Raw genomic sequence first — 13,910 nt, 5'->3', positions numbered from 1 at the left:
TACTTCCTAAACACCTTAGAGTACATTATGAGTAGGGCATGGACACTCAACAAAAGTAGGGTTTGAGGTATTCCGCGATGCATGGGCGACAGTGTTCGTGCACAGTTAACTGCCGATCCTTTAAGCTTCAGGTGGAGCAGGGCTAAATCCATAAGTATGTCTCTAATGTGGCAAAGGTAACTTCAGGGTGAATATAACATATCAAACAGAAAGCATTGAAGGTATTTTAAAGGTTCATAGTGACCGTTTCGACAGTCAAAGTTTCGACTGGTGAAAGTTCTGACACAAAAGTGTTGAAAAAAAAGTTTTGAATTATCATTATTCTTTTTTTTTTTTTAATGGGGGGTCCCCCACCAAACCCCCATTTTTTTAAACACCTATATAACTATACCAAATTAAAATAAACCCTTTACTATTTTTTTTAAAAAATGTGAAACTTTTGTTTTCAGGACTTTTGTGTCGAAACTTTTACTTGTCGAAACTCTTTTCGAAACTTGCCCGGACACCATTTTAAACAGGAGGACTGAGTCCTCTTGCTCCACAAAACACTTATAATTAATTCCCAACCACCTACTGTTCCCATACCCCCTTACCCCTACCTCCACCCACTGGGCTCTGCAGACCATTCTCGTTCTCCTCCATCCCCAAAATCAATACATTGTACACAGTGTGCAACAAGGATCAGGGAAAGGCAGACCAGGAAGAGAGGTTGTCTGGTAACTGTCCTCATTTCCTTGTGCGTGCTGGCTTCTTAGAGGCATCAGCTTTTGCAACTAGGATAAAGCAAGTCTCCAGGATATGAAAAACAAGACCCCTATTTCTCCTTTCTTTGGATTCAGGGTGCGGGCTGGAAGCAGTTAAGGCTTTCCCATGCTAGCAGATGTGTTGAGACCATTGAGGCGTCCAGACAGGGTCTGCAGAACCTCCCGCCGCCCCCCGGTAAAGAGGCAGCCAATAGGATTTTGAAGGGGCAATGGGCCACAGACGGGACGTTGAATTGACATGGTGAGCGGATCCACTGCAGGTGAGGTGGAGGGGCAGAACCAATGAACAGCAGGTGAAAGAGGCAATGCACAAGTGACAGACTGCAGGTGAGGGAGGCAATCATTAAGTAATGACTCCAGGTGAGAATGGAGAGCCATGAGGGTCACATTGCAGTTTAGGAGAGAGGGGGCTCGAAATCAATGAGTGAGACTGCAAGGGTTGAAAACCAATGACAGACTGCAGGTAAGTGATAGGAACTAGGAATTGCCCACTGGGTTAAGAGGGGTGGAGCAATAAGTGACACTGCAGTTTGGGCGGTGAACCAATCAATCAGTGACAGATTGCAGATGCAGGATGTTAAGATGAATTTCTAAACTCTTCCCCTGGGGAGAGGATTTGAAGAGGCCACCAAATTTATGATAAACGAGGAAGACACAGAGGTTAGCCAAAACCCAATCAATCAAGATAGGTGGATGAGCAGTCAAGGCTGAGTCTCAGGAAAGTGGGAGAGCCGTCTAGGGCTACAATGAGTCCCCACAGAACACCACCAATAATTCAAGTTAGTCAGTATGAGTAACATTAACTTCCAGTAATTGTCTCTCTCATTCTTGTATCTGCTTAGATTCACACGTTTTGCATAGGCTGCCATCTAGAGTTTGGTGCAGAGTATTACATTATTTCTTTTCAAAGTCGAAAAAAGGTATGTGAATGGGGTGTTCACGTAATTCCATCCCTACTGTAACTTGTACAGTACATATGATCCTTCACACTTCGAGGTCCTCAGATTGTTATATATTTTCCGACCGGAGGTTGAAGTATATAGTGGAACTGTGAGTGTGCTAAAAAAAAAAAAGGTGACTAATGTTACGAAACATTTTGGGCCTCATTACACGGTGTGCGGTAACCATGGCGCTATTAGCGCCATGGTTGCCGCCAGTATTTTACCATGTCCGCCTTGGTGGATGGCGGAATTACCGCCCTACTCCAAGGTGAGCGGGGGCGGTAATTCCCAATTCACCAAGGCACTTCCCCATTCCCATTTTTGGCCCCATAGGGCTCAATGGGAATGGGGAAGGAGCTAATTATGGTACCGCAAATTGCGGTACCGTAATTAGCACCAAGGTCCTTTTGCGGACCCGTTCCTTAACGGGTTTAGGTCGGGTTCCGCAAGGGACCTCGTAGTAAGGCAGTAAGGGTTTACCGGTACCGGTGCCCTTACCGGTACCGGTAAACCCTTACCGCATTCCGTGTAATGAGGCCCTTTGTTTGGGATACCTTCAACTCCCAGAGTGGGGAGAATGGGCAGGCACATGTGAATCTAAGATGATACAAGCATCAAAAAGACGAATACTTGAGGGTAATATTGGCTTCTGAGGATTGCGAATCTGCTTAGTGTGCAAATGTTTCCACACTGCTTGTCCCACCTCTGAATCACTCCTTGCTTGTGTGTCAACACAATAATGCTGTGTGAAAGGTTGACCTGAACTCCATGTAGCTGCTTTACAGATAGCTTTGAATCATACATTTGCAATGAAAGCTAACGTAGCACCACTGCTGCTAGAGTGTACCTTAGGTGTAACAGGAAGTGTCTTGTTTCATAGGTTGGAACACTGTTGGATACACTGAACAACCCACCTGGCGACTGTAGCCTTAGAGACAGGGTTCCCTTCTCTTACAGCCGCTAGAGAAACAAAGAACCGATTGTTTTTTCTTAATTGTTTTGTTTTAAGGTAGTACAGGACTGCCCTACCTACATCTAATGTGTGAAGAGTCCTTTCACCCGACTTCCGAGGGTTCTGAAAGAACGCTTATATTTCAATGGATTGGTTTACATGAAATTTAGATATGCATTTTGGAGAAAAAAGTGGGTGTGTTCTTAAAACAACCTCGTTTTTATCTACTGTTACTAAGGGCTCAGTTACAGATCAAGCTTGAAGCTTGCTCATTCTATGAATCGAAGTGATGGTTATAAGAAATGCCACCTTATAGGTCAGGTTTTTAATGGATGCTTTGTGCATTGGCTCAAAAAGAGGACCCATGACCTTGCTTAGTACCACGTTTAAATCACAACCTGGTGGTGTGTTAGCAACTGGAGGATGTAAACGTTTTACTTCTTCCATGAAGGTTTTAACAAATTGAATTTTTCACCAGAAACCTTGCTCTGGAAAGTTGTGTTATGCAAATAGTGCCGCTAAATGCACCTTTAATGAATTAAAGACTAGCCCAAATCAAATAAATGCAGCAGATAATGTAAAATAGGTGACTGTGAACAATCAATTGGCTTGATTGTAAACATTTTATACCATACAACAAACTTTTTCCCTCTTATTAAAGTAGCAGTGTTGAATGTTAGGTTTATATGCTTACCTCAAAATGTACAGGCATCTGTCTAGTAAATGCCTAGCTGCTAAGTTGCTTTTATGAGGATACGGGTGTAGAATTTGACCCGGAATCTGTGACAGCATCTTGTGAGTGTGAGTTAACTTCTTTGGGGTGCACAGGGACATGCTGTGCATGTGAGAGTACCACTCTTGATGACACACCCATATTGGAGCTGGTGCACTTTGTGGATAACTGTTTCCCAGGGACCCTTTCTATCGTTATCAGGACGCATAATTTGGATGTTTTTGCTGCTGTGAAACGATCTAGGTCTGGTTCTCCCCATTTTGTAAAAATATGTTTGTGAATGTCCGATTGTAACTCCTGTTTAAATTCTAAGGGCTCAGATCTTCTTAGGGTGATTGCGATGCAAGTGTGTACTTCAGCCACACAAATGTTGGGGCTGGAGATGTATCTGTTTGAGAAGACACCATCCCCATATCTTCTGAGCTAGTATGGACAACGCTGGGGAGTGTGTTCCGCCCTGCTTGTCGATGTAAAACAAGGCTGTTGTGCTGTCTGTTTTAATTAACACATTCTTCCACTTGAGTTGTTGTTGTAATGCAGGAAGTGCTCTGTAAACTGCTAAGAGTTACAGAACATGTATGTGCTTGCTAATGGGAGAGACCATGTCCCTTGCACAGTGAGGTGTAGGCAATGCGCTCCCCATCTGGTTAGAGATTCTTCCGTTGTGACCATGAGGTTAGTTGGTGGGTTGACAAATGGTTTTCCTTGTCCACCATTTTAAGGCCAACACCAGTTTGTGCCAAACCTCCACTGGATCATCAAAATTCCCCTCTGCTTGAGAACACTGTTTCACTAGCTACACTTGTACTAGACTCATGTTTAGCCTGGCGTGTGGCACAAAAAAGATACAGGATGCCATCCTGCCAAGAAGACGCATACCTTTTTTCACTGTTTTCTGGCAACCGGCCAAGTAACAGTGGATTTGCTTTAGAAGATGTTGTACCCTCTCGGAGGGGAACACTGTAGTGTGGTTTGTCGATAATAGCTCCTGAAATTGCATTTGTTGGCTGGGTTCTAGATTGAATTTGTTTTCTTTGATGGAAAAGACGGCAGAATTCTGGCTTTTCCCCTGTTATTAACCAGTCACCAAGATAAGGGTAACATTGGAATGCCGTCCCTTTGGAGGTGTGCCACTACGACAGCCAGCACCTTTGTAAACACTCAAGGGGCTTATGTGATCCTGAAAGGGAGTACCTTGAATTGATAGTGAAGAGGACTTACTGAATCTTAGGTACTTATTATTTAAGATTTTCATATTTGTGATAAATCTTCCTGACCTGGTTCAACCCCAAAACATTCTGCTTGGACTTGGTAATTATTTTACCTTGTCCCTAGGTGAGTGGGAATCATTTTCCCCTCTCACCTAGTCTTTTACTCTTTTTATGGGTGACCTTCGTATGTCTCTCCATAGTGTATGATTGGAGTTATAGTTTCCTATAACTTTTGGGTTTAGGCTGGGTTGCCCCTTTAGGCTTCCCTGTTAATTTCTTTTTAATGCACTTGGGTGAACTACTGTTCCCAAGAGGTAAAGAGGGATTTGTATGCCCTTTACATTTTATATAGTGAGCCAGCACACCCCACCTTATGTGGAGTACTGTGGGGATTCAATGTATCCCCTTACTTACTTACCTGTATCTTTTTTTGTTACAATTTAAGTTTACTTGAGTGGCTCGTGGTACCTTAGTGACTTTTTAGTCTTATTACTCGGAGACTGTTAAATCAGCCTCTGTAATGCACAGACGGGCCATCATTCTGCTAGAATGGTGGATTCCTTCTTTTTCGCCATTTTTAAAGTATCCTTGTTGTTTCTGAGGTCTTCCCCTGCCATTCTAGGTGTGAACGACCTCAGTGGAAGTTTTGTCTTCGGCGGGAATCCTTTGTACCATCTGCTGAGGCTCCAGAGTGTCTGAGAAGGCAGGGAGCGAGGGTGGAGTCCAAAACTCTGCAGCCCTTTGTCTTTCACCTTCCCTGAAAGTAATTAAGTTCCAATGGGGGGGCTGGCTGTTGTGATTGGACAGCAGGACCGCCCCTTTCTGTAAACTGCCGGGAGTGATTGCAGACGACGTGCTGTAGTTCCTGATAAATACTCTGAACCTGGAAGCTGCTGACAAGTCGACCACTGGAGCTAAAACCGAAGAGGAAGATGAAGAAAAGACGTCTGTAGCGATTTCCAGCGACTGAAGAGCCTGCTGTGTAACAGGGGCCTGGTGCAACCCTTCCTTCTACTCGACCTGGGGGTCCCGAATGAGAAGACTCCTACCCAGAGGCTGGTGGTATCCGCTAGTCTCAAGAAGACCTGAATTTTGGCTACCCCACAACGTGCTGCGACCTTGCAGTGCTGCAAACTGCCAATACCCTGGTACCTCAAGCCTGAGTGCAGTGCATGGTCTTCCGAAATCCATATCTGCCTGAAACTTTCGTTGACTCCTGCTGGATCTCCAGAGACATGATTTGAATCCCTGAAGTCCCCTCACCATAGTGCAGGACCGAGAGAGTGAAGAGAATCCGACTGGCGATATTCGTTCTTCATCTGGTTGCTGGACCGGGTCCTGTGCTGCTGCATCCTGAAGGCATCTGCCAAGAAGCTCTTCTTTTCTCCTAAGGTACTGTGTGGGCTTGGGTAATACTTACCTTAAGTCTAGTGTGCATCATGTGAGACTGAGTGGGTGATTCAGGTGGTTGGAGTTTGCCCATACAACTTGCCCAGGCCTAATGCTGGAACACATGTAGGGAGCATTCACAGAGGTCCCTGAACACTTAACTAACTCTGAAAGTGAATACCTAGTTATTAAAGAAGATAATCTCTGGAACTTTGACTTTCCTGCAATTGAACCCTATCTCAACCTGCCTAAAGCTGGCACCTAGACCACTAGGGTCCCTCTTCTGCCTCTGAGGGAACTCCTACAATAGACTAGGGAAGGAATGGATAAGAAAAGAATTCTGCCTTGAAAGTATAACAAGTGTAAAAGTACTTACTTGCTAAAGAAGTTAGTGTGGTAACTGTATCTCTGTGAAAGAAGAAGTTACAAAGTGCCATAAGTTTACGCTTACCTTTGAGGTGCATTGTGCCCCTCTAGAAAGTACATAAGTTGCTTTACTAACTTTGAATGGTGTTCCCTCCTTCTAAAAACCAATAAGTGTTGGTACTGTTTTAGTATTCTTAATTGAACGAGTGTAAAAGCTCACCAATAGGGTTTACCTGCCTTGAATAACATTGTAACATTCTGAAAGTGTATCTTTGGGTTTTTCTTTCCCTGGTATGCTTTATACAGATCTAAAACAGTCTTTGAGTTAATACTTGTCTTTTGAGTGGCTTGTAGCTCCTCTTAAAAGTATATAGGCCTTACTCACCTTGATTAGCTGCTGCTCTTCTGAACTTGTAACCCTGGGTTGTGCTTCCCTGAATTGCGTTGGTGCTACTCTAAAATAGTTTAATAAAGTTCATACTCATCTTAGAAACTGTATTATACACTTCTTCAAAGTATACTGGGTCTAACTAGTCGGATCGTGAAAGTGGTGAAGTCAAGTAATCTGCTTGTGGTCTGCAGAGTCTTTTGTCCATTGTCTATTGCCAACACTTGAGGAGGAGCCATAACGCACCACTACAAAACCACAGGCATGGCGCAGGGCGGATCGTGAAAGTGGTGAAGGCAAGTGGTTTGCTCATTGTCCGCTTGGAGGGCCGTAGGCAGTACTTCAACTCTGGAATCTGCAACGTGAATGTTGGACAAGGCAGCGTTCCCAATCCACCACTACGCCACCTAAGGTAAGCTGTAAACGGGCATTTTTATTGGCTGAACGTTTCTAAAGTTCTGAATACAGCAGCTCAACAGAGACTGTCAGCCAGCCCCAATTTGCATTACGACACAGAAAATGATACCACATTATCTGATGTTACGGACAATTACAGCAAACACGAGACTGTGGACTGTTTATCCAGCAACAGAGTGCTGCAATTTGCTGTTAAGATACTGTTCAATCTCTGTGGGTCAATGCATGAGGATTTTAAAAAGCAAGGGGCCTCCATCGTACAACTACATGAGATGATGATTGAGCAAAAGCAGGGTGCTGCCCACGCCCACCCCTCTGATTGACCTCATTAATTTATTGCCGCCCCTCCAACCCCTTGACGACGTTCAGATAATTAATACCGACCCACAAAACAACAATGAGATGGGAGTGAATTCTTCCACTATCCTTTAAGGAAACAACAAAGACTGGCTAAAAGGCTCCAGGCGAGGGCCCACAAGTCAACGAAGTGCAGACCTCCTCAGCCAGTTTCCCGAAAAATCAGCCCCTCAATTCAGCATTGAGATCAGATACCAACATGAAATCCAAGAAAGAGTGGAAACTAGCAGCACGTCGGAAGAGGAGGTCCGCTCAGAATGTTGGAACCTTAACTAGCTGGCTAGCAATGGAGGACCAGCCCAAACAAATCATCCCTATGGCACAGTCAGCACCTTCAAGCAGAGGTAATAAGTTCACCGGCAACAAGAATCCAAGTAATGAAGATGTGACCCTTGAGACTATGGTACTCCCCGAAGGAGATCACAACTGCCCACTAGTAGCTTGAAAATAGCAGAATTGGACCCCAAGGTTCTCACGATTGGCTCGGCATTAAAAGCAAGGGGGTCCGGAAAGCGCTCTGCCCTTATGGCATGGTTTAATAAAGTACCATCGCTGAGGATCCTAAACTCAGGAGATTTTGACTTGACTTCACAGAACCCTTCTGCTCCCAACCACGGAAGATAACAAGGATTCATTGTTGTCTGCCTGAGACCGCCTCATTAATCCGCCAGCATCGGGCATCCCTTGTACACCTGGATTTTGTGCTTGCCAAAAAACCATCAAAGGTGGAGGTGGCCACATGCTGTACCCAACGTAAAAGATCACAATCCTGCAGCAAAGACTCTAATGTAAACACTATGCCAGATGCAGGAGTAAAGTATGACAATGCTAAGGGTAGGGAATGGCTGCAGAGAGTGATTCCAAAAACAAGGCTTACACAGTGAAGTCGTGCAGTCCCAAATTGGAACACTAGGGGCTTCAACCACTGGCTACACACAGGCAGTTCTCGGGATTTATTAATAGGACATTAAATATTTGCGCTACAAGAGACATGGGTTACATTTAACATTGAGGTGGATGGATATGTTATATATCAAACAGAGGCCAGCAAGGGGAGTGTGGGTCGACCAGTGGGCAGGTTGTTGATAGGTGCTAAAAATTATCTTAACCCCAAATTGATTTCCACAGGCCCACCTGGTGGTAACATCCTGGCAGTAGAGATATGTAGAAGCGGCGGTGGTCTGGAACTGAAACGTATGCTAATAGTCAACATCTATGACCCTCCTGGTACTAGTTCCACAGAAGTTATGTGACAATCTGGACCAGATCTTGTTACAATAGAGGGGGGGGGACTTAGCAGCTACTAACCCAATTATACTTTGTGGTGATTGGAATGACAGATGTGTGTACAGGGGAGGGGGTGCAGTATATAAAAATGTGGCCAAATACTGTAAAATGCTGCACCAAATCTCTAATGCCAAGGGTAAGCAGTGGCTCAGCTATCTCCAGGAATTGAGCCTGTACGGACGGACTATGGGGGACTGTCCTGGTGGACAAACTTGGTCAGTTGGTGTAAAAAAGGCCACCTTGGATTATTTTGCCGGCAACTGTTGGAACGGGTGATTTCATTGAAGGCGGCCTTTAATGAATTTAGCAAACACGCAATTCTTACCCTGGTTTTTGACACAAATAGCAGTGACAGGGATGTTCATATGTGTGGTGATCTGATGTCTAACCATGTGGGTAACCGTCTAAGTTGGAATCAGATAAAAAGAACAAAACTATGTGCCTCTGTTTTCTCACAGGGGCGATTTGTTGTTGTACATAGCTTTATTCGGTATTGACCATAAAAGCAATAAAAAAAAAAAAAATCACATTATGAACATCTTACAAAAGATCATCATTTCATAATACAAAACATGTTAAAAACTACAGTATCAAAGAAAAGCTCCAGCACACAGTTTTTCACAGGCTAAAATTACAATTAATCCAACACAAAGACATTGCCATCATATTTTGCCCTATATAACCGGGCCCTATGTACAAATTCTGCGATATAACAGGCTAAATTCACATCTAGTGGGTTCTTACAAACTAAGTACTAGCAATAAGTAACGCTTTCTCAGACTTGAGTAGCCTGGATGGAATGAAGACATTGTTGTCAAAACATGTTTGAACATCTGCATGTTAAAGTGGAAGACCTAGTTAACAATCCGGCAAAGGTAAAATGGAAATTGTGGCAGGACAACTGGGTGAAGACCACGGCTGAAAGAAACCGATACAGAATAGAGACAGCCATAAAAGGAGAGCACAAAACGTGGGTCTCACTTCCTAAATACCTTCCCAAATTTCCAAATAGTTGGTATAGGACTCAATACATGAGGTTTAGGATGAACCTGTACCCCACTCGCTAGATCCTGACAATTTACAACCAGCACTGAAGTTATGGAGATTGCAGGTTTTGTGACAAGGTGGGGGATATTGGAGACCTTGGAGACCTTGAAGCACCTTACCCTTTTTTGTACAGGCCTAACGGAGAAGAGAACATTATTCTTCGGCACTCTGATGGCTGAACAGCATTCCGACAATGCCGTGGATCTTTGGTGTGTTCTCCACCATGGAGACCACTTTCCGGCAATATTTGCACTGTTTCTGAAAGAGGTCTTTCACAACCATTCCCGAAATCCACTGGAGAGAGACACGGCACAAAGTTTGGTCGAATGTCGATAGAGATATATGCTTCCACTATTTTTAATGCTGTCAGAGGAACTCAACCTTTGTAACACATAATGCATGCCATTGGTCTTCATCGAATTGTTCTCTGGACCACATTGAACTATATTCTTGATCCATTCAACTATACTATTACCTTAAATAACATGGCTATCAATACCAGGGTCCCCACACTAAGCGTGGAATATAACCTAGCGGAGCTATCCAACCTTAGCCACACCCTGAATCCACCTAGAACTAACATCCCGTGCAAACTCACGCACAGAAACACCAGACTTCGCTCGAGACCATCTAAGCTATTCGAACCACCTGCCAGCCTCAGCACCACAACCATCCATCAAAGCAAGCGCCTTTCTTACAATAAAGAATATCACATCCCATCCAAAAAGATTAATCATACCAACCTAAGCGCCACTATCAAACCAAACTCAAGAATACCCAAACAGATTAAACACCCAGCATTAACTGCTGATCTCAATAACAAGGCCTCTTCCACACCATTGACAGGGTCTCCTGTTCCCCTCCACAAAGGAGCGCTCATTAATGCAAGGTCCTTAGTAGCCCATGCCATAGAAATTGCTAACTTGATACTATCAGAAAATTATGACTTCTTGGCCATTACTGAATCCTAGCTACACCAGGCAGCAGGCCATGCCCAGATGCTTGAAGTGCCAGCAAACTATATTATCTTCAGAGAAGACAGAGCTGATACCCGTGGAGGAGGCTTAGCTATCATAGCCAAATCTATTCTCATTGCTAGACTAGTGGCCCCTCTGCACGTCAACTCTTGCGAATCCCTCACAGCCAAGTTACCCATATCAAACTCCCAAACCATCACCTTCCATCTTATATATAGACCTCCTCCAGGCCCCATTGGCTCATTCGAGGAGGACCCATCTACGATCCTCTCGGAAAACCTAAATAATGCATCACAGGTACTCCTACTGGGTGACATGAATTTGGGCTTCAACGATGCCAAAGACTTACAAGCTACATCTATAGCTAATGTCCTTTTGGAGTTGACTTCACACAGCCTACCCATGAGAAGTGTTGACCGCTTGACTGGGTGGCTGACTATAACTGCAATACCACCATTACAGCCATTAGCCCACAGATATGGATGGACCATTAATGTATAGCCTTCACATTAGATGCCAAAAACTATTACAACCCAAAATAACTTTATAGAACCTCCCACCTTAACAAGGAACAAAAAGAATATAACCACCAACAAACTTTTACCTCTGATACTCCCCTACTCCCCACCCTAAACTTACTACCAGACACCTTCGATCCATCGATCCTAGTTAACGAATTTAACAAAGTCATGACAGAAGCCCTAGACTATATTGCCCCCTTAAAAATGAGGAATAGTAAACCTAGAGCACACCTAAACGATAATGATGTGTTATTTATATAGTGCCTTAATCCAAATGCCTGGTTTACTCCATATTTAAAAACACTAAGGAAAGAAAAACGCAAAAGCGAATCTATTTGGACGCTAGAGTCATCGGAGGTAAATAAAGCCAACCTCATCACTATCTCCACTAAATACAAAACTTAAATACGGCGAGCAAAAAAGGAAAGTTACGACAACAGGATACTGCAAGCAAATTCAAGCACTAAGGAATTGTTCACAATACTAAAAGAACTGGAGAACTCGATCCATGTACCTGATAACGGTGTTAAAGATAAGACCTGGTGTTCTGGCATACAAAAGGCCCTCACGGACAAAATCGCTACCCTCCAAGTCAAAATTCCCAATAAAAAACTAAGTATACCTACCACAATCCCTCAAATTAGCACGGCACCTACTCTACCTAAACCAGCAAAACGCTTCAACTTCTCCAAAATCCCTGCACTAGAGGTTGAAAAAAATCATACTCTCGCTCAAACCATCAAATGGTCGTGGAGATAAATGTCCTGCCCAAATTATAAAAGACGCAGCTGGAGACCTAGCACCTTTTATTTCCAAGCTCATCAACGCGTCATTTACTTCACGCACCATATCAAACAACCTTAAGGAATCCTGGTCCTCCCACTTCTTAAGAAACAATTGATTGACCCCCTCCATACCCACGAGTTATAGGCCTATCACAACAGTGCCATTCCTCCTAAAGATTTTAGACGGGGTGGCTTAACTACAAATTCAAAAATTCTTGGAACAGAACCAACTTCTGGGCACCCGGCAATCAGCATTCAGGCCACAGCATGGTACCGAAACTGCGCTTATCGACCTTAAAGCTCAGGTTGATGAGCTGAGAGACAAAGGCAAATACTACTTCTTCTGGATCTCTCTTTAGTGTTTGACTTGGTGGACCATAAGGTCCTTTGTAATCATCTAGAGTCAGCAACGCACTTCATGCAACAAGCCATAGCCTGGGTCCAATCCTTTTTAAGTAATAGGACAATGAGAGTCTTCTATGCTACTGCAGCAGCAGACCCCATCCCCATCACCTGCGGTGTTCCTCAGGGATCCTGCGTGTCCCCCACTATGTATAATATATTTACCAAGCCCCTTTTTGATGATCTGGATTGTCTCGGTGTCACCTACACCAACTATGCAGACGACACCCAGATTCTCATTCCACTTACAGGGGACTACAACAAGCATTTTGCCTTGGTGAATAGAATATACCTCATCATCCAGGCATGGATAACACTCCATGGCCTATGCCTGAATGATGACAAAACAGAACTCATTCTGGGGACTTCGGCTAACATCAACAAACTTGGCCACAAATACACTTCCTTTGATATAGATGGCAACACGATCAAGTTTGCCAAGGAGGAACAAAGAACAAGTTACTTTCTTACCTGGTAACGTTCTTTCGATGGGATGGTCCGACGACGTATTCCATATCTATGACAGGTAATCACCACAGCTGTGCTGCTTCGGAAACTTTTTTCGGCGTCTGCGTCCTGCGTCGATGACGTCGATGCGCCGTCGTCGAGGGCCTCCTCCGACGTCATCCGATGTGATAAGTAGGACGCACGACGCCCGTAGCCTCAGTTGTAGTTTTTTTTCCCCCAGAACGTGTGACACTAGTCAACTGCCAGTCAGACACAAAGCCTTGCGGAACGTAAGCTGCAATCGCAAAAGAAATTCTGCAGCGGGGAAGGCAGGGCGGGAGCGATATGGAATACGTCGTCGGACCATCCCATCGAAAGAACGTTACCAGGTAAGAAAGTAACTTGTTCTTCGAGGGGATTGGGTCCTCCGACGTATTCCATATCTATGACAGACTCCCAAAGCAGTACCAGAGCAAGGAGGAGGGAAAGAATTTAGAATCAAGATTTAGAATAGCCAATCAAATAGCAGAGCAAAGGACCGCCTTGCCAAAGGCCAGATCCTGTGCTCGGATGGAATCGAGGGAATAGTGACGTACAAATGTATGTACTGAAGCCCAGGTGGCTGCATCACAGATGTTGCGAATAGGAACACCCCTCTGCAGGGCAGTAGACGCAGCCATACCCCTGGTAGAATGGGCCCGCAAGCCAGCCGGTGGGTCCTTACCCGCCAAGCGGTAGCACTCCGAGATGGCCAAAATAATCCAGCGAGACAAAGTCTGTTTCGTCACAGCTTGCCCCAAACGCTTTCCAGCGTAACCAATAAAGAGTTGATCGTCCACTCTGACCCGGGACATGCGTGAAACATAAAAGCTTAAAGCTCTCCTAGGATCAAGCCTATGGAACCTCTCCTCTTCCTTACCAGGATG

The 13,910-nt window shown here is 44.4% G+C and overlaps 1 protein-coding gene across 1 annotated transcript in view; it reads right to left on the bottom strand.

Annotated features, from left to right (window-relative positions):
* The window catches only part of GPKOW (G-patch domain and KOW motifs), a 458,842-nt gene that overhangs the window by 157,445 nt on the left and 287,487 nt on the right, over window positions 1-13,910 (bottom strand). The window lies entirely within an intron of this gene.

Source organism: Ambystoma mexicanum, chromosome 2p, assembly GCF_040938575.1.
Source record: "Ambystoma mexicanum isolate Mex_15411 chromosome 2p, UKY_AmexF1_1, whole genome shotgun sequence".
Taxonomy (NCBI): domain Eukaryota; kingdom Metazoa; phylum Chordata; class Amphibia; order Caudata; family Ambystomatidae; genus Ambystoma; species Ambystoma mexicanum.
This window is presented reverse-complemented; position numbering and strand designations above follow the sequence as displayed.